Source organism: Microcebus murinus, chromosome 9, assembly GCF_040939455.1.
Source record: "Microcebus murinus isolate Inina chromosome 9, M.murinus_Inina_mat1.0, whole genome shotgun sequence".
Lineage (NCBI taxonomy): Eukaryota > Metazoa > Chordata > Mammalia > Primates > Cheirogaleidae > Microcebus > Microcebus murinus.
The window spans coordinates 103,831,552-103,852,735 of NC_134112.1; the positions used below are offsets into that span (position 1 = coordinate 103,831,552).

The window sequence follows — 21,184 nt, forward strand, 5'->3', positions numbered from 1 at the left end:
CCTTCCTCACCTCACCTCACCTGACCTCCACCCTCCCTCAGCTCACCTCACCTGACCTCCACCTTCCCTTAGCTCACCTGATTTCCACACTCCCCTCACCTGACCTCCACCCTCCCTCACCTCACCTCACCTCCATCCTCCCTCAGCTGACCTGACCACCACCCTCCTCTCACATGACCTCCACCCTTACCTCATCTGACCACTACCTGCACCTCACCTGACTACCTCCCACCCTAACCTCACCTGGCCACCAGCTGTGCCCTGCAGAGGGAAGGCCTGCAGGAGGGCAGAGGGGTATTTCTTCTTCCCTCTCCACCCCAGGCTCCGGTACTCGGGGGCTGTTCAACCCCTGCCCTGCCCCTCCAGCCAAGAGAACTGCGTCCCGTGTGGCAGGGACTAGAGGGGGCACCGTTCTCATTCCTGGGGTGTCAGCTGCCCAGACATCTGCGAGGAGTCCTGCATTTGGCACTTTTGGTTTTACACTTTGCATCTGCTATTTTCTGTTGAACCCTGAATCAACACTGTTCCTTGCATACACAATAGGATTTCTGGTGAACTCAAATCCCCATAAAAAGAACATCAGACCGACCAGGAACCTTCTCTACGCTAAGCTTTTAGAACTAGAGACGGTGTAAGAAAGAGAGGACCCCAGGAACCAAGGCAGTTCCGAGTCTTGCCTGCAATGCCTCAGAAGCCGTTTCTTCTGCCCAAATCCCCCTCCAGAAAAGCCCTCGTTTCTCTGTGGTGCCCCTGGCCCCCTGTGCACGCCCCCCACGACCACACCGTCCAGTGTGGGGTGCTCCAGACCCGGCATCAAGCCTCACATTTATGTGAGGCACCCACGGTGAATGAAAAAGGCACCCACGGTGCAGAGCTGAGGTTTGAGCTCCTCTGAAACAACCAAACACTTTTGAGAAACACGACATTCAATCCAACGTGTGTCAGAGATGAACACAGAATTTCCGGGAGCAGGTTTTCCTTTAAGGGGCTGCCTCTGCACCATCTCCTGGGTCCCGGGGACACCTGTTCCTGCGTCCTACCTGGGACTGCAGGGTGCCATGCGGCGCAGGGGCAGCCTCTGCCCGGATAGTGGAGAGGACCCACAGGTGTCTCTGAGTTGCATCCACCTCATACCCCGCACCCTGCACCCCGCATTTTCCTCTGTGATCTGGGGCGACCAGGACAGGGTTGGAGAGGCGACAACCCCAGGGAGGGCTGCCCTATATCCTCGTGCCTGGGGAGGGCTCAACAGCGGACTAACACATCTGAGAAAGATAACACTGGTAAATATTTAATGAGAAAACTAAGTGTATAGTTCAGGTAATCAAGCCTAGCATAACCTGGCAAATCAGTATGTTAATACAATTTTAGAGGAGATTTTTTTCCCCTGCCTTATTAAACCTCAGGAGAAAAACCAAAAGCCCCTGGTGAGTTGAATACTGGTGCTCTCCAATATGCCTCTTGCCACATGTGGCTGTTTAGATTGAAATTAGTTAAACGCGTCTAAAACGTAACCCCCACTTACTCAGCTGCACCAGCCACGTGTCACGTGCTCCAGGCCACGCGTGGCCAGTGTCACCACGCTGGACGGAGCAGACAGCTCTCCCAGCACCAGAGACCCGCTGACGACCGTCCACCCACACGGCGACCCCCATGTCGTCAGTGAACCCTCAGACACGGCATCCTCACTCGTCACCCCCACTCGCAGGGCCACACAGATGCTTGGATCCGACTGAGAGTGTCACCTCTGTCCTGCGTCACAGCTCTGGGGTTCGCTCCCAACACAGAGCCAAGAGTCAGGGTGGGTGGAGGGCAGTGATCGGAAGCTGGCGGCCGTGGGTGCAGTCGCCCTCCCAGTACACGGAGCACAGGCAGCTGGGACCAATGCTGACTTCCTGCTGGTGGCCCCGCCCTGGCAGGTGACGAGTGACCCCGTCCCGGCACCTGGACTGACGCTCCCCTTGTGATTTCAAGGCTTCCAGATTTCTTCTCGTCAAAATGCTCAGCCCCCAGTGGGCACTTTCCATCTCGAGAACAGACAACAGCAGCTCTGGTCATCCCAGGGCTCTAAAACACCATGATCTCATACTAGAAAGAGAAATAAAATCCAGCAGGAAACGCACACATTTGGCACAAAAGGGCTTGATCTGCAGCTGTGACCATGGAAGTCAAGTCCAGCACCGACTTCGGGAAGAAACATTTGCAAGACCTTGAAGTTCCTTCCGTAGGTCCGAGATCCCGGCGGGGCCAAGGAGAAGGGCAAAGGAGAAGGGCCGCTGGAGGTGGGCTGGGTGGGCCGGCCCCTCGTGTCCCGTCTGGACAACCAGGTTGCGACAACCCCCTGCTGGCCCCATGGGAGCCGCCCAGGCATCCCCAGAGGTGAGCGGCAAGCCAGAAAACACTGAAACTGGAGCTCATCGAGCGCCCGGCACCGAGCTGTGAGTGTCACTTGCCGCCCCACACGGCGCAGGAGACCTGAGGCAGCTCGCGTCACCCTGAGCGCTGGTGGCCCTTGGAGGAGGCCAGAGCCCGGCCCCGTGCAGATTCAGCTTTGTCTCCTCCGGGTGGGTAAACCAGCGCGGTGGTTTCCAAGCCCGTGCAGAGGGTCTTCCGAGGAGGCCTCCACCTCTAGATCCCCAACTCTCCCCTGGCGCCGCCTCCCGCCTCAGCCCCCCTGGAGTGCACCTGTCCCCACAGGGGCCTTCGCTCGAACCCTAGTTTGAGGGTCTCCAAGGCTCGGCCTGTCCCTGGCACGCCACATTCTGCTCCCGGTCATTCTTTGGTGGCGGCTCTGAGACTCCTGAGGTGCAGCCTCCGCCTGGCCGGAGTCGGGGGTCTGGCCAGTCACGGGCACCCCCACGAGTTTGACGATTCACGAGAGCAGGGGGGAGAGTTTTCTCGTTGCCGTTAGGTCCAGAGAGGGCAGACTCGGGGTCACAGGAGCCTGCGAGTCCTTTGCTAAACTGGAATTCGTAATACGCAAAGAGCCACCAAAGGCCGTCCTGTTGCCCGAGTCACCAGGCATTTGCTGGATGAAGGAATAAAAGCACGGAGGCGAACGTCGGAAGGCTGGCTCTTTCCTGGAGGGCGAGTCGGGGGCACGGAGGAGCTCGGCTCTCGTGTGACGGCGATGGCCCTGGAGCCCACATAGCCCGGCACACGGCGATGGTGGCCAGAGTTTATCAGGCTGGTGGCAGATTTACAGTCATACACAAAGTGTCCTGTGCAGGCTGACGCAGTAGGTATGTTTATCTTTTATTTATTTAATCAGAGACAGAGTCTCACTCTGTTGTCTGGGCTAGAGTGCCATGGCATCAGCCTAGCTCACAGCAACCTCAAACTCTTGGGCTCAAGCGATCCTCCTGCCTCAGCCTCCCGAGTCGCTGGGACTACAGGCATGCACCACCATGCCCGGCTAATTTTTTCTATATATGTTAGTTGGCCAATTAATTTCTTTCTTTTTTTAGTAGAGACGGGGTCTCGCTCTTGCTCAGGCTAAGTCTCGAACTCCTCATCTTGAGCGATCCTCCCACCTCGGCCTCCCAGAGAGCTAGGATTACAGGCGTGAGCCACGGTGCCCGGCCCACAGTCGGTATGCTTATGAAGTATCAAAGCAAGGAAAAAAATGAGAAATATGTCTTTACACATGTCTTAATTAAAGAAAGCGTGAGGCTCAACTCTGCTAAAAAGGTCAAAACTTCAAAGAAATGAGTAATATTCTGGGTCTGTAAACATCACCAGCACAGATTTAGAGAAAATCTAAAAATACCGATAACCAGAGAGGCATTTTTAAAAAGCCAGTGAAATGTAAGCGTAAGAATGTCAGTGAAGCCAGCAGTTTTCAGAGGAGGTTCTTTTAATCTTTTAAGGAACAAGTTAGTCCTGGGATAAAAACTTCCAGAACACAGTAACAAAGAAAGCAGAAGCAGGACCTTCTGTTTATGAACCAGCATGAATCTGACAGCAAAAGCAGACAAAAAACTACAGACCAATTTCACTTACAAATACAAAAGGCAAAATCCCTAATAAAATATCTAGGATAAAACAAAACCAACGTAGAAATATGTTAAACACACACATACACCTCAATCAAGTAGATTTTTCTCAGTATACAAAGGTGACACATTAATATAATTAAGATTATTACAATATCCTGCATCCCTTTGTCAATGACAAAAGGCTTACCTCAATAGACATTCATCCTTGTTTTTTCTCTTAATTAAGCAAAATTATAATTTCCTAGGACTCATTAGTTAGAGCAATTGGCTCACTGGGGTACAAGAGGACCTGCAAGGAGGAAGCCCCAGGACGGTGTCGTAAGCCCTCTGGGTTGTAGAGCTGTTTGGCCAGAGATGAATAAACCAGGGACTTTTCGTCAGGAAAAAGGCACACGGTCACCCGCTCACGGAGGCGCCCCCGCACCCGAGCACCTGTCCACGCAGGGGCCGTGCACACGAGCACCCGCCCACGCAGGGGCCCCCCGCACCCGAGCACCCGTCCACGCAGGCGCCCCCGCACCCGAGCACCCGCCTACGCAGGCGCCCCCGCACCCGAGCACCCGCCCACGCACATGAGCACCCGCCCACGCAGGCGCCCCCGCACCTGAGCACCCGCCCACGCAGGCGCCCCCGCACCCGAGCACCCGCCCACGCACATGAGCACCCGCCTACGCAGGCGCCCCCGCACCCGAGCACCCGCCCACGCAGGCGCCCCCGCACCCGAGCACCCGCCTACGCAGGCGCCCGCGCACCCGTGCACCCGTCCACGCAGGCGCCCCCGCACCCGAGCACCCGCCCACGCAGGCGCCCGCGTATCTGACCGCCAGCCCACGCAGGCGCCCCCCGCACCCGAGCACCCGCCCACGCAGGCGCCCCCGCACCCGAGCACCCGCCCACGCAGGCGCCCGCGCACACGAGCACCCGCCCACGCAGGCGCCCGCGCACACGCCTGGTGTCCGAGGAACCCAGCGCGCCGACTGGCAGTTTCTCCATCAATAAAGTCAGACTGTCCACGCTGCTTCTCCAAGGTGCCTCCCACATTGTAACCGATAAAGTAAAACATGGAAAATAAAGGTTTTTTACGCATTGGAAAAGGAGAAACAAAAGTGCTACTTGTGGATGGGCAAGTGCATACCCAGAAAAAGCAAGAAAAGGCAACAGAAACAATAAAACGACCAAGTAAGCTGAATCAGGCTCGCTTAGGCGCCACACACACGCCAAACACCTCGTTATGCCACGTTAACCCGCAGGCTCGGCCTGAGGCTCAGAACCCGAAGCGCTTCCCCGCGCGGCAGCAGAGACCGTGGAGCGGGAGACAAGGCCCGGCCCGCGCCAGGGGCGTCTTGGCCGTGGGGAGGCGGAAATTCTGGAATTTGCTGTAGAGTGAGCAGCTCCCACGAGGGGTGGACGTGCAGCTGGGGGTGGGAACGTGGCCGGGGCAGCCGCCAGGAGACCCCGAATCCACGACACCGTGAGTGGGGCAAGTCCCCGTGATTCTGGGAGAATTGGTGAAAAAACGAGTCCCTATTTAGTGGAGTCACTGCAAATAAATTGCAAGTGGATTCAAGAGTTATCGTACAAACATCCATAAAGTAAGAGAAGAAAATACAGGCGATTGGTACACGTCTGCTTCTAAAGTGCAGAAAGACGAAATAGATCTTTAAGGAAGAATTCTTAAAATAAGTGGGAAATAGATTTTGGAAGACTTAATTTGCACTACCAAATATAGCTTACACAGAATTTGAAGACCAACGGGGGAAATATTTGCAACAAAATAAGATCTTGATAGATAAAGAGCTCTCACCATGAGTAAGGAAGCAAAGCATTCCAACAGAAAAACTGGCAGAGGAAGCAAAATTAAACAAAAACATATTAATAATAAACACAGAAAAACCTTTTAGCCCCATTAGTAATCAACAAAATGTAATTAAAGTACTGTTCTCTTTTTATTTATTTTTTATTTTTGAGGCAGAGTCGTGCTCTGTCGCCCGGGGTAGAGTGCCGTGGCATCGTCATAGCTCACAGCAACCTCAGACTCCTGGGCTCAAGCGATCCTCCTGCCTCAGCCTCCCGAGTAGCTGGGACCACAGGCGCACTCGCTTCCACACAGGGCCTGTATCTTTTTTATGCCCATAAAATTGGTGACAGTTGAAAAAATATACAACTTTGTGTTGGTGAGTGCTATGGTCTGAATATGCGTTATGGTTTGTGTGTGTCCAAATTCATATGAGGAAACGTCGCCTTCGTGTGGATGGTATTAAGAGGTGGGGCCCTTTGAAGGGGTCTGGCCTCATGGGTGGCATCAGTGTCCCTGTAACAGGCTGGAGGGAGACTGCCTGCTCCTTTCACCACGTGAGGACCAACAAGGCGCCCTCTTTACAGCAGAGACCTGGAGTCTGCAGAACGGTGAGCAATAACTTTGTTATTTATAGACTACCCAGACAAAGGTATTTTGTTGTAGCAGCCCCAGCTAAGACAGTGAGAGTAGTAGCTGCATGGGCATCTGCATATATTTCTGCATGTATTTCTGGTGGGAATACACACTGGCATATCTTTTTTGGAAAAGCATTTGATAGTATATAATCAAGAACATTAAAAACATTCATATCCTTTGACCTGGGAACTTGAGATTTATACAAAAGTTTATTAATTAAAATATTAAGATATTTTTAAAAAATCCTAACTCGTGAATGATTGAATAATACTAATTTTTGGTTTTGACCCAATCAGGTTAATAGGTAAGATATCTGCTATGGTCTAAAAGTTTGTGCCCGCCCCTCCCCCCAGTTCATACGCTGAAACCCTTACCCACAAGGCGATGGTATTTGGGAGGTGATTAGGTCGCGAGGGTGGAGCCTCAGGATGGGGTTAGTGCCCTGATAAAAGGGACCCCAGAGAGATGCCCCACCCTCTCCACCACGTGAGGGCACAGTGAGAAGACAGGCCACTTAGGAGGAAACAGGCCCCCACCAGACGCAAAATCTGCCAGCACTTCCAGCCTCCAGAACTATGGGAAACAAATTTGTTTATAAGCCACCCGGTCTGTGGTATTTTGTCATAGCAACCAGAATGGACTCAGATAATATTCTACTAAAAATCATTCTTACGACTAGATATCTATAAGAACTTGTTTTCCTTAAGCTTACAGAAAGAGATCAAAGAGGATGTAGGAAAAACTGCAGTTCATAAACTCATATTTATCCTGTTGCACAATCTTTGTTAAAGCTTCTTGGGAGGTCACTGTGTTTTGTTCAGAAGTGGGAACAAGATCTGAATCTCTGTTTTAGGACAGTTGTTAGAAAATAGGATCCCTCATAGTTAGGATGTCTTAGGGAATTTTAAGGCAAATGTGGCTTCCACCTGCTTCAAAATCTACTGCAGACCAGGATCTTGTGGCTTTTTGGAAAAATAGGTGGATGTCAAAAAGGATAATTTGGAACTGTTGCGACCACTTTGGGGAACATTTAACTTAACGAAGATAGCCCATCTTAGAGGTTCCCTTGAAAAGAGACAATGGAATGCATGAGCTTTTAAAACACAACAGGATTCTCTCAAAGAATCTGTACAGTGTGCAAATGAGGAATCTTTACCCATTTGAGGTTACCTGGACTTATTTTATCTGCTAGAAACACAATTTGGATCCAGCTATTCTTTTACAAACCAGCAAGTTCTGTATTATTGTACCTGACACATGACTAAAATTTTAACATGAAAGCTTCAGATCTGTTTGAGCATGTCCATATGTTCATGATGTTGTGTACGTGTGATACTTTTTACCTCCGGATGGCATTGCCAAAATTAATATGTAAAAGATTCTATTCGATTGGCTTAAAGAAGAATAGCACTTACATAAGTTAAGTATTCCTAAAACTCTCAGAAAAATAAGAGTTAACCCAAGTGCTTTTTAAATTCACGTGATGTGGGTAGTCTTTGGTAAATATTCTTGGTTTAGTAAAAAAGAAAGATACACCTTCAGAATTGTCAGTATTAGATAAAATGCAGACATACAGCTTTTATTACTAGTCAAATTATCTCTATGTTACAAAGTTTTTCAGTAAGATGAAAAACAAATGAATTAGATCAATACAAATCCAAACAAAATACTGAAAGATTAATTGCTGAACATCAGTTTATCTGCCTTTACATAGCAGATATGAAATGAAGATATTTGAGTCTGTCTTGTGCCACACTGAAGAACTATATTCATAGATTTGCCAATCGACACAACACTGGTGTGACAGGCAGTTTACATACAGAGAAATTAGAGAGAATGAATCTATGAATCTTGTGTGGTCCAGCTGCTTAAAGTTGAATTATGAGAGTTTAAGAGTGAGCATTAATATCAAAATACACTGATGCAAAACTAGAATTTGGTCTTCTCTTTGTTGAAAGGACAAAGGTTTCTGGAACTATTGATCTGCTTTGGAGGTGGTGAAAGGTTTTTCTCCGCCTTTTAAGTCATTGCCTAGGAAACAAAGATTCTGTGTTTTATCAAAACAATTTCCGGTGCTTCATGTTTTCTTTATCAAATCTGTGATTACTTAAACTTCTCTACTAAAAGAGCCAAGTTTTTTTTTTAACAACAATGTAACTTTCTCTATTTATTTTTTGAAACATTTGTCACTTTTGTTAAATGAATAATGTCTCAGTCTGTTTTCTTTTGCTATACCTAAATACCTGACACTGGGTAATTTACAAAAAAAAAAAAAATTATTTCTTGCCGTTCTGGAGACAGGGAAATCCAAGGTCAAGGGGTCGACCTGGTGACAGCCCTCACCCCGTGGGGTGACGTGGCAGCGGGCAGAGGGCCGGCTGGCTCAGGTCTCTTCCTCTTATAAGGCCACTAGTCCCCAGCATAAGGGCCTCATCCTAATGGCCTTGACAATCCTAATTACCTCTAAAAGGCCCATCTTCAAATGCCATAAACATATGAATTTGGGGATTAAGTTTCTAACACATGAAATTTGGGGGACATACTCAAACCACGGCAAATACCCGCCTGTGATCCTTTTTAAACAATGCTTTATTAACAAATTGTTTGAAATTATTGACAAACTTGCCAAAATCAAATTCTAATGAAGTCTTTTTGACCTCAAACTAATTTGGGGATTTTCTGGGGGGCCCATGTAAAATATCCAAAGAATGTCTTCTCATTCCTTATAAAAAGAGAAAGGTTAAAATAATGAGGCTCATTTGCATGGGAGGAACTGTCAAGTAACAGCAAAACTCCCGAGGCTTATTCGGCAGCTGAATTGCAGGGGAAACATTGTCAAACACCGGTGATGATTAACCTTATATCTGTGTGGACACATGTTACTAATATAAGTGTTCTAAAAATTGTATGAAATATCTGGAAATCTGACATGTCCCGGTCTCATGGTGTCAATCCTAATTCTAGTTATGATCGTAAATTGTCATTAATAATGGACTCTCACCAAACCCTTATGGCCACACGTCTTGTCATCTACAGATAGTTACTGTTTTTACTCTCATGCTTTTCCAAAAGCTTCTGCAAGCAGCTGTGATTCAAAATTTGAGGAAAATTAATGAAAAAGGATCTGACAAGTATGGCTTCCTGATGACATAAGATCGTACCACTGAACTGGGTAAAAAGTTCCAAAATGATGACGAGACACTGATGGGACCAAAACGCTGCTAAAGCAAGACCGAGCAGAACAAGAATTAATTACATGACGCTGGAAGAAGTGAGGTTTGTTAAGCCGGAGTCTGAGGACGCACCTGTGACTGCCCTTCCCAGAGAGATCCGGACCGTCAGTGTTCTGGGGAGGGACACACAGGAAGGGAGAGGAAGGGGTGGCACCCAGGAAATGCACTGTACACGAGACAAGGCGAGTGTCCGAAGACAAAAAGGGAGTGAAGGAAGCGCCAGTTGTGCAGATGTCCCTGGGTGGGTGGGTGGAAGACTGCTCCTGTCCCACCTCTGTCCTGCACGCGGGAAGATGGACTTGCCATCAGCATGTTGGTGTGGAGTGGAACAGACTTTGGTTTTAGGAGCTGGGCTTCGCCTGCAGACCTTAAGTCACAATTTGCACGTCCTGTTTTCGGCAGCCAGTGCAGAGTCTCCCGTGGGTGATCCGTGGGGCAGTGCCCGCAGGTGCCCGGGGCTTTCACCCCCCCTGGGCACTGGGCTGGGCTGTGTTGGCAGCAGCTGCCCCGGCGGAGGTGTCTGCCGGAAGCACCCTCCCTTCTGCGTGGGGAGTGGGGTCCTGAGCCGTCCCTGCTCGTTTGCAGCAGTGTCCTGATCCCTCGGCATGCAGGCGCCATGCAGGCGCCCACTAACCCAGCCAACGGTCTCCACGAGAAACAAACAACAAAACCTGCGTGGAAAACACCATCCTCGGAACCCGCTGAGATTCTGGTCACTGAGGAACGTGACGGCTGCACTGTCAGTTCCGCCGCGGGGACGTCCCTCAGGGAGAAGCGGCGGCCGGGACTGACCTCGGCCACTGAGCCTGTGACCCTCGTCCCGTCAGCAAACTCGCGGAGACCCGCTCTCCTGGCCGTGAACGGCCTGAGCCCGACTCCTCTGTCAGGGAGGCGGCGGTGGCCCAGGGGTTCTGCTCGCCTCGCCCAGAGGGAACTCAGCTCCGTGAACTTCCTTTTACCGGATACAAACCCTCATGAGACGAGCTTCTCACCACTTTGGGTTTTAAAGTTCCCCTGTTCACGAACGGTTTGTTTTTTGTTCAATAAAACAATCACATCAGGTGACTCTCTCTGAATTTCCTTTTGACATCCCTAGAAACTAAAATAAAACCCTAAGCCCCCTGCTGCCTGAACTGACCCCCTCTTGGCCCAAGGGGGCCCCAGAAACACCTTAAAACTGAGTTCCCGCCATGAAGGTGGGAGGTCAGATCACCTCGTTATAATACGCCCCACCCCGTCTGGAGTTTAGACGTAAAAACTGACCGGCATTAATGTTGGTCAGATCATGAGACAGACAGACGCTTTGTGACAATAAGACACTAAGTGAGTCGCAGGACCTAAGGCCACGCAGGGCAAAGCTAAAACCCCCTGCCGGCCAGTCTGCGCAACAGGTCACCTGAGTCTGTGTGCTGGCTGGTCTCAACTCACAGACTTCCTCTTCCTAATTTAAAACATTCTGAGCCTTTAGACAAAGCTTCATTTCTTTAACCAATCGCAAATCAAAGAATCTTTGAACCCACCTGTAACCGTACACCTCCGCTTTGAGATGTCCCACCTTTTCCAGCCAACATACAACTGCCATGTACAGATTTGCGACTTTCCTGCAGTTCCTGTTCCCATGAATGGATGAACCCAAACCAGGTACGTTTTTCAGGACTTCTTGAGACTAAGCTCTCGGACCACGGCTGCACATATTTGGCTCAGAATAAGCCATTTTAACTTGCTTAACAGAGTCAGGGTTTTTCCGCTGGCGCCCTGTTTACTGTTTGCTGCACACACGTGGGGTCTGGGGCAGGCTGGGACCCACTCCTGGACACACATGGTGCTTTTCTTCCTCGGCAGAAATAAGTTCTTCACCATCATCTAACCGAAAACCTTCAACGAGGCCCCTGATTCTGCTGAGCTCAGGTGTGGGTGGAGGGGCTCCAGATTCGACTACCACCGTGGGGAGCAGGGAGCCTCCCCCCACGGAGACCGTCTGTGCGACCATCACAGCCAGCGTAAGCGGAAACCGCTGCGTGCTGCTTTCGGATGTGTGTGCCGCTTCAGGCACCTTTCTGTGACAGAGCGGGCAACCTGAGGTCATCCTCGTCACCTGACTGGCTCACTCATTTCCTTCGCATTTCTGAGGCAGTACGACAGGGTGTGCTGACAACAGACAGACGGGCAAAACAGATGGACAGGCAGACAGATGGGCAGACGGGCAGACAGCTATACAGGCACACAGACAGGCAGATGGGTACATAGACAGACAGGCAGGCAGGCAGACAGACAGATAGGCACACTGGCAGACAGACAAACAGGTAGACAGGTAGGCAGATGGGCAGACAGGCAGACGGGCACACAGGCAGATGGACAAACAGGCAGACAGGTAGGCAGATGGGCAGACAGGCAGACAGACAGATGGGCAGACAGGCAGGCAGGCAGACAGATGGGCAGACAGGCAGACAAGTGGGCAGACAGGCAGGCAGGCAGATAGGCAGACAAATGGGCAGACAGACAGGCAGGCAGACAGGTAGGCAGACAGGCAGGCAGGCAGGCAGGCAGACAGACAGGCAGACAGGTAGGCAGACAGGCAGGCAGGCAGGCAGGCAGACAGACAGGCAGATAGGCAGACAGGTGGGCAGACAGACAGGCAGGCAGATAGGCAGACAGGTGGGCAGACAGACAGGCAGGCAGATAGGCAGACAAATGGGCAGACAGACAGGCAGGCAGATAGGCATGCAGGTGGGCAGACAGGCAGGCAGACAGGCAGGCAGGCAGGCAGACAGACAGGCAGATGGGCAGACAGGTGGGCAGACAGACAGGCAGGCAGATAGGCAGACAGGTGGACAGACAGACAGGCAGACAGACAGGCAGGCAGATAGGCAGACAGATAGGCAGACAGGCAGACAGATAGGCAGACAGGCAGACAGATAGGCAGACAGACAGGCAGACAGACAGGCAGACAGGCAGGCAGACAGGCAGACAGACAGGCAGACAGACAGACAGGCAGACAGATAGGCAGACAGGCAGACAGATAGGCAGACAGACAGGCAGGCAGACAGGCAGACAGGCAGGCAGGCAGACAGGCAGATAGGCAGACAGACAGGCAGGCAGATAGGCAGACAGGTGGGCAGACAGACAGATTGGCAGACAGACAGACAGATGGGCAGACAGGCAGGCAGGCAGACAGGTGGGCAGACAGGTGAGCAGACAGGCAGGCAGGCAGACAGGTGGGCAGACAGGCAGACAGGTGGGCAGACAGGTAGGCAGACAAGCAGACAGGTGGGCAGACAGGCAGGCAGGCAGATAGGCAGACAGACAGGCAGACAGACAGGCAGGCAGATAGGCAGACAGACAGGCAGACAGACAGACAGACAGGCAGGCAGGCAGGCAGACAGACAGGCAGATAGGCAGACAGGCAGGCAGGCAGACAGACAGACAGGCAGATAGGCAGACAGGCAGGCAGACAGACAGACAGGCAGACAGACAGGCAGGCAGATAGGCAGGCAGACAGATTGGCAGACAGGCAGACAAATAGGCAAGACAGACAGGCAGACAGACAGGCAGACAGACAGGTAGGGAGGCAGGCAGGCAGACAGGAAGGCAGATAGGCAGACAGGCAGACAGACAGGCAGACAGACAGGCAGGGAGACAGGCAGGCAGATAGGCAGACAGACAGGCAGGCAGGCAGGCAGGGAGGCAGGCAGGGAGGCAGGCAGGCAGGGAGGCAGGTAGGCAAATAGGCAGACAGACAGGCAGACAGGCAGGCAGGCAGATAGACAGGTAGACAGGTGGGCAGACAGACAGGCAGGCAGGCAGGCAGGGAGGCAGGCAGGCAGGCAGATAGACAGACAGACAGGCAGACAGACAGGCAGGCAGATAGGCATGCAGGCAGGCAGACAGACAGACAGACAGAGAGCTAGCATGAGTGTGGCCACAGGCCATTCCCAATGCAGGGACCAGCGGAGTCCTGGACTTCATGCCAGAAGGTGATGAGGTCCTTGATTAAATGTACACGAGGCCACCACCATTCTCACGAAAGCACACGAGGTGCTATTTCCTGTCTATTTTAATGGTGTGGCCTCACGCACAGCACAGAAAAGCAGCAGCTCCGGTGCCATGGCGCTGGCCCACCTGCAGGGTGTGTCCCTGGCCTGCTCTGACTGGAGGCCCACGTCCCACGGAGAAGAGCGGCCGCCATCACGCCGCGTGAGGGTGCTCGGCGCTAAGCCTGGGGGGAATGATCACTGACTCTCTGACTCGCCACCGCGCAACACCGTATTTAGGAGCTATGCTGAGTGTCCCTTTTCTGGTGTGTCAGGGTCAGAGGAAGAATTGATTTTCTTTTAAAATCCATATATGACATTTCTGAGATAGAAAAACAGCCACAGATATTCTGGAGCTTTCCATCCTACTAAGACCTGTTTCCTGCATACAGCTTGACAAAAAAAGGGCAACCAACCTGAGATTGGGCACCGTTGGTTTTACCAAATATCCTTACCTTTGCTTTTAAAAAAAAAATGTGCCTAGACGATCACCTGAATCTAATTGTGGGAAGACATCACAGACGCCAACAAAGAGCCTCGCCATGAAATGACAGGCACAGAAAGTCTTTAAAGGCAGGAATGTTCCAGACTAAAGGAGCCTGAACGTCACCACAGCTAAACAACATAGGATCCTGCCCTGGAAAAAATGCCTTCAAAACATTGATGCAACTGGACTAGACAATAGCTTGTAAAAATGTTAAATATCCTGATCAGGCATGGTGGCTCATGCCTGTAATTCTAGCACTCTTGGAGGCCGAGGTGGGAGGATTGCTTGAGGTCAGGAGTTTGAGACATGCCTGAGCAAGATCGAGACCCTGTCTCTACTAAAAATAGACGGAAATTAGTTGGACAACTAAAATATATGGGAAAAAATTAGCCAGGCATGGTGGCACATGCCTGTAGTCCCAGCTACTCCAGAGGCTGAGGCAGGACGATCGTTTGAGCCCAGGAGTGTGAGGTTGCTGTGAGCTAGGCTGATGCCACGGCACTCTAGCCCGGGCAACAGAGTGAGACTGTCTCACACAAAAAAAGGTTAAATATCCTAAATTTCATAGCAGTACTGCGGTTATTTAAGAGAACAGCCATGCCTTGAGGAGCCGGGGAGAAGGCGTGTGCAGCCCCCAAGTGTCTGCACCTGCACACGCCCACGGAGGGAGGGAGGGAGGGGAGGACAGAGACAGCATCACCCACGCAGCTCAGGACCACAGGGGTCCCTTGTGCTATTCTTGCAACTAATTTACTTCAAAACAGGTTTTAAAAAAAGATCCCACACAGAGAGAACACGACAACTGAGTTTCCACATTGTCCTGATAAAGTCCAGGGTCAAAAGATAAACCTGATATAAATTTAAGTATAGTTTTTATTTTAGGACTTAAAATGTGATTTTATTTAAATACAAAAGTAATATATTCTTATTTCTGAAGAAGTAGGAAGTGGAGCGAAACGGCTTCAGGAGGAAGGAGGGGAGGCTCACAAGGGTCTCAGGTGCAGCCCCAGGCCCAGCCCTCAGCCACCCCCGCTCCAAACCGCCCACCCACCCACGACCCCCACCCACCGGCTCCAAACCGCCCACCCACCCACGACCCCCACCCACTGGCTCCAAACCACCCACCCACCCACGACCCCCACCCCCGCTCCAAACCGCCCACCCACGACCCCCACCCCCCGCTCCAAACCGCCCACCCACCCACGACCCCCACCCACCAGCTCCAAACCACCCACCCACCCACGACCCCCACCCCCCGGCTCCAAACCACCCACCCACCCACGACCCCCACCCCCCGGCTCCAAACCGCCCACCCACCCACGACCCCCACCCCCCGGCTCCAAACCGCCCACCCACCCACGACCCCCACCCACCGGCTCCAAACCGCCCACCCACCCACGACCCCCACCCACCGGCTCCAAACCGCCCACCCACCCACGACCCCCACCCCCCGGCTCCAAACCGCCCACCCACCCACGACCCCCACCCCCCGGCTCCAAACCGCCCACCCACCCACGACCCCCACCCCCCGGCTCCAAACCGCCCACCCACCCACGACCCCCACCCCCCGGCTCCAAACCGCCCACCCACCCACGACCCCCACCCACCGGCTCCAAACCGCCCACCCACCCACGACCCCCACCCACCGGCTCCAAACCGCGGTCCGACGGGCGCTGCCAGGGTGACAGTCAGCAGGTGAACCTGGCAGACCCTTCCTTCTCTCTTTCTAGTCTTCGACAGACCCCCCTAGCACCCAGCGAACAATACGCATCCTGTGCTTCCTTCCATGATCTCCTGGTCCTGAGAGCCTGTGCGTCAGAGGCTGAGGGCTACTCCGCGAAGCCCTGCGGCCCCTGGGGGCTCCTGGCAATGACTGGTGGGGACGGCCTCTCCCGGCAACGGTGCCCAGCGCTGCCCGCAGCCCCCGCTGCCCGCCGGGGCCCACACTTGTCTCCGTCTGCGTGCCCCAGTGAGGGAGCGGCGGGGAGAACGGGCCTCCCTGGGCACGGCCCGGGTTGCGCAGACGGAAGCCGACCCCTGCCCGGCTCCAGCCGGCACTACCCGCCGGCTGCACAGGGACAGACTCCCCTGGGCCCTTCACGAGGCCGGTGAGGGTCTGCAGTGTGGCCACAGCCCAAGTGTGTCTGGCAGACCTGCGCTACAAGGGACCGCTACCTGCGTCCCCTCCCTGGCATTGGTTTTTCTTTCGTCCCGTCTCTCTTGCTGGATCCATCCTGGCGCCTGCATTTTCCCGAGTGCGCCGATCTCCGACTTTCTGCACTCTGCCTCCTCCTTTCAGCGAATCTTCCCCAAGAGGTGAGCACCGGTGTCCCTGCGCTTCCTTCTTGCCCTCCCTGGTCCCGCCTCTCCTTTGGCCTTGGAAAGACACACCGTTTATTTGGACGGTATTTAGCGTCACGTGCACAGGTTCAGTTGAAACTGGCGTCAAACCATAGTCCTGTGCCTGGTCCCTCGAGGGGACGTCTGAACCACTCTTCTCCGTGTGGCACGTTTCTGCCTGAGCCCAGGGCAGCCCGGTGGCCCCGTGGGTGGAGCAGCTGCAGCCCTCTGCCCCGTCTCTGACCGGCCGCCTGGCGGTCCCGTCATCACTGGAGCCGCCCACCCCCACGGGCTGGCACCGACCAGCACTCGCTGTGCCCTCAAGACCATGACGGGGCTCCCTGGCCCATCGATTTGAAATGACACGAAGACGCTGTCCTCGGGGAGGCCGAATAAAGCCAGTATTGAGCAAGCGAGGGGCCACCGCTCCTGGGTCAGCTGCCCACTCAGTCTGACGCCCGCTGCCATCTGCGGGGTCCTGTTCCCGCTAACGTCCCCGTGGGCAGCAACGTGGGGCAGGCTGGTTGGGGGTCTCCGCCTGACCCCTCCTGGCGGGCGGCCAGGGTATCAGCACGTCCTGGGGCTGCAGGAGGTCAGAGGTCAGAGGTCAGAGAGGGGACAGTCGGTGCCTGGACAGAAGCACCGGTACCAGCCTCATCAGGGATGGGGAGTCTTGGGGCAGTGAGGCTGGCACTCAGTGGCGCAGTTACCGCCGTGGTCCGAGTGCTGGGAGCAGAGCATGGAATATTTTTAGGAATATGGCATAATATGGAAGAAATGTGTCCTCCTGATGCATGGGAAGGCGGAGATGCCAAGCCGCCCTTGGCTAAATTTAGCAGAAGTGCTCTTTCCCTGAGCACTGTGTTAGCAGACACGGAGACACGACGGGCAGACCACCTCTCCCGCCGGCCGCCCGTGCACCAAAGCGACCCTCACGCCACGCTCGGCCGCCAGGGCTCGGGTGGGAGCCCCGACATGCTGCGGTCTTAGAGGACGACGTGACCCCCAACCCTGCCTGGACGAGGGTGCCCAAGGTGAAGTCCTCAGACCACCAAAGCAGAATTCCTGCTCCCTTCGGGTTGCGGGGAGCCCAGGCTTTGACGGGACGCATTCTTCTCAGCACCCCAAGTTTCAAGAAACTTGAGCTTAGAGAGGAGCCTTTTGGGCGCTAAGCGGTAATTTAAGCCGGTCTGGACGCACGTGCTGGGCTTCTGGTCTGGCCGGTGGGGCACGGCGAGGGGCGCGGCGCACGGCATCTCCAGAGCCCCCCGGTGAGTGAGAGTGGGACAGCTGGCTCTCAAGCCTGGACCCCCACGACCGCAGCCTTGGCCCCTCACCAGGACGCCAGGCTGCAGCTGGCATCGGCTGGGGACTCGCTGGAGGTCAGGGTCTCTGGCCCGCGTCGGACCCGAGCCAGAAGCCGCGTCTCGACAAGACCCTGGCGGTCGGCGAGACCCGCGGGCGGTGACCACAGAGTCCAGGGCTCCGGGCCAGCCGGATGCTGCAGTGTCCACCCTCCCAGCCACGGCTGCCGCTGGCGGCTCCTGCTCTGTTTCCAGGCCACACGAAGCCCAGTCTTACCTGTCACGCTGCCCGGCAGGGCAGGGAGCCCGGGACCCTCCAGTGTCCGGGACCCCAAGCCCTTTGATGCCACGTTGGTCTGACTCCAGAACTGCCAGGTTCCGGGGAGGCGGCGCAAGGAGGGGAGAGAAGAGCGGCTGGTGGCAGCACAGACCCGGCCGCGGGATTGAGACCTCTGCTCAGGGGTCAAAGGGCACAAAGTCTCCAGGGAAAATGTCCCTACGCCAAGGCACGATAGTCCTGGTGGGAGAAGGGCACAGGCTGGGAAGAACTTGGACATGGAAGCTGGTGACAGAAGGGGCCCCCAGCTGGGAGGTGACCGAGGCTGGCAGACCCCAGACAGAGGCCACAGCCACGGCCCGCAGGCTCTGGGCTGCCCAGGCCCAAACAGCTGCGGCAGTGGCCCCTGCGTGGGACCCTGGCGGGGGGGTCTCTGCACCCGTTCTCCTTCCGGGGGACCCCCCCCACCGGATTCCCTTGGCACACAGCCAAGCCTGGGGCTGTGGCAGAGGTCGATTTTTTCCTTGAATTTAATTAATTTTGAAACCAACGAGGATTGCACGTAACACCAGGGCACAATCTGGCGACCTGCCAGCAGGAAACACAGTTAAAACATAAACCCGGGAAGAAAGCGAGATGCTGGTGAGATGAGGTGGCAGGTGAGCCCCGGGTGGGGGAGCCCTTTGCTCGCCAGCTGGAGGGCCTGGGCTGGGGCAGCACGAGCCTGCCCCGTGGCCGCCCAGGACCCGTCCCGGGGCTGGGGAGTCTGGAGCGCCACGCGGTTCGTGCCATTGCTCCATCTTTGATGAGTCCCTGAAACAGCCAAGTGTTCAGAGCATTGGAAGGGCGGACACCGCAATCAGGAAGGAGAATTATTCCTTTTGGTTTGGCGCCATCATTTTCTTTGCTTTCTCACATAAAAATATTTTGACATGCTAATCCCTTAGCAGGGAATATGCGTTTATGATACTTGCAGAATCTATGAAATGTTTAATTAAGAAGAAAAATAGCTCTTCAGGCTGGAGAGAAAAGCCTCAGGGCATTTGGGAGTCTCTGCGTGTCAAGCAGCCGGGATTCAGTTCCAGGCCTTCCCGAGGGACCCGGCAGCGTCCGTGGGAAAGGGTGGTGACGGCACCGTGCCTGGCTCCTGGGGCGCCGTGGCAGCTGCGCTGGCGCTGGACTACCACCTGCCGACCCCGGGTCACTCCTGACGGTTGAGGACGTGCTCGCCGGTGGAATGAATGAGGCAGAGAACCGCCGGCTGGGGGCTGCACACGTGGCCCTGCATGGGGGGGTGGGCAGGACACCACCGGCCACGCGGCCTCCCGAGTACGGCCCGATGCAGACGCAGACGGGACTCACAGGACGGCCCTTGCGTGGCACCTGTGGTCCTGCTCAGACGTCGGGACTCCCCCAAACTACAGAGCCCCGACACTCCACAGTCCCTGAAACGGTCTGACTGTGGCTGAGCATCCCAGCTCGGGGGCCTCCAGAGTGACAGGAGGGATGTGACAAGGTCACTCAAGGACACCACGGTCCCCTCCACACCCCTGCGCAGGGGGAGGCCCCATCCCGGCCCTGGTCAGAGTTGAGGGTGCTCAGAGCAGGGCCCAGCTCCCTCTTCCCACTGGAGCCTCCTGGCTGGGGTCAAGCGCTGGGCGACTGAGGTCTCACTCTGAAGGCCACGGGATGGTCCCCCCAGCCCACGAGCCTTGCTCTGCCCCAACCCTAACCCTAACCCTCACTAGAACTCCGGTTCTAATCAGATCCGCCTGCACGAGGGCCCCAGGCGGGGTCGCCAGGGACCACGCGCAGTGGGCGGGTCCACCCGTCTTCGGGGCGCGCTGGAGGGAAGGGGTGGCGCTGCCAAAGCCACCTGTGCTGCTGCCATGGGGGACGCAGGTGAGGACTGAAGCCTCCCGCCTGCGCTGGGGCCAGCTGGGCCCCATTAGTGGGACGAATAAAAATACAGAAGGGAACGAGGACGGAACACTCAGGGAGGGCCATTCCCGCAGACAGGACATCCTCGGAGACGCGCTGGGTAACCGGACAGCGGGACGCCCGGGATCCGCACACGGGCAGGAGGGAAACGGCCACCACGAGGGTTAGCGACAGGGGGGAGGCAGGACGTGCGGACGCGGGGGCCTCCGCGGCGCCCGTGCCCCTGCCGGCCGGGCTGTCTGCACCACAACATTCCGCGCAGTCTCGCGGCTGCTGTCCCCGTCCTTCCCGGGTCCTGGCTTAGGGGTGGCCGCGTCCAAAGGAGAAGCGCACGCGACCGCCGCAGACGCAGGACGCGCGGGGCTGCGCCAGACCGTGGGGCCTCCCCTGCGCGCCGCCCCGCCCCCACCGCACCGCCCGGCCGTGCCGCGCGTGCGCACCGGAAACGTCCCAGCCTGCGCCCCTGCCGGCCTCTTCTCCGCGCAGCCCACAAAAGGCCAGGTCGCCGCCAACCTCCTCCCGCTGGGTCCTCCGAGCACTGCCGCGGGCGGGGTGTCCGGACAGACCCGCGTGCGGGAAGGGCCGGCGCCGTCAGTGGGTTGCGCCCCGTCCTTGTGCCTTCAGCCCTGGTTGGGAGCGGACGGCACTGGGGTCACCCGTCCGAGGGCCCGTGGGGAGGCAGCCGTCAGCGAGCCCCAGTGAGGTGGTGCCGGCTCAGGGCACGCCCCACGGCGTCGGCACCGTCGTGGTACAGACTGCCCGCCAGCAGTCCCGAGTTTTACCTCCCACAGGTGCATTCCGGCTAAAGGACAAGGCTCCATAACCTCACGGGAAAAGAACTGGCTCTGAGCTGTCAATCTAAGGGCAGGGAGCACAGAAAGCCCGATGGGAGAAAGGGCCAGAGGCGCATCAGTTCCCCAGGGTGTCCCCACGGCCATGCATGACAGGGCGGACACGGAGCGCACGTCTCAGGGCATCGGGCTTGTCTGACAGCAAACACACTGCCGCTGGGGGCCTCCTGGCCCTTAAAGCATCCTCGGCTGCGGGCACCTGTCCGTCACCTCGCCCACACCTGTCCCTCACCCTGCGCCTGGAGTGCAGTGTCCCTACGGCTCTGGGAAGTGCTTGTGGCGTGCACA

The 21,184-nt window shown here is 55.4% G+C and overlaps 1 protein-coding gene across 1 annotated transcript in view; it reads right to left on the reverse strand.

Annotated features, from left to right (window-relative positions):
- The window catches only part of VIPR2 (vasoactive intestinal peptide receptor 2), a 60,188-nt gene that overhangs the window by 19,698 nt on the left and 19,306 nt on the right, over nt 1–21,184 (reverse strand). The gene's annotated exons all lie outside the window — the stretch shown is intronic.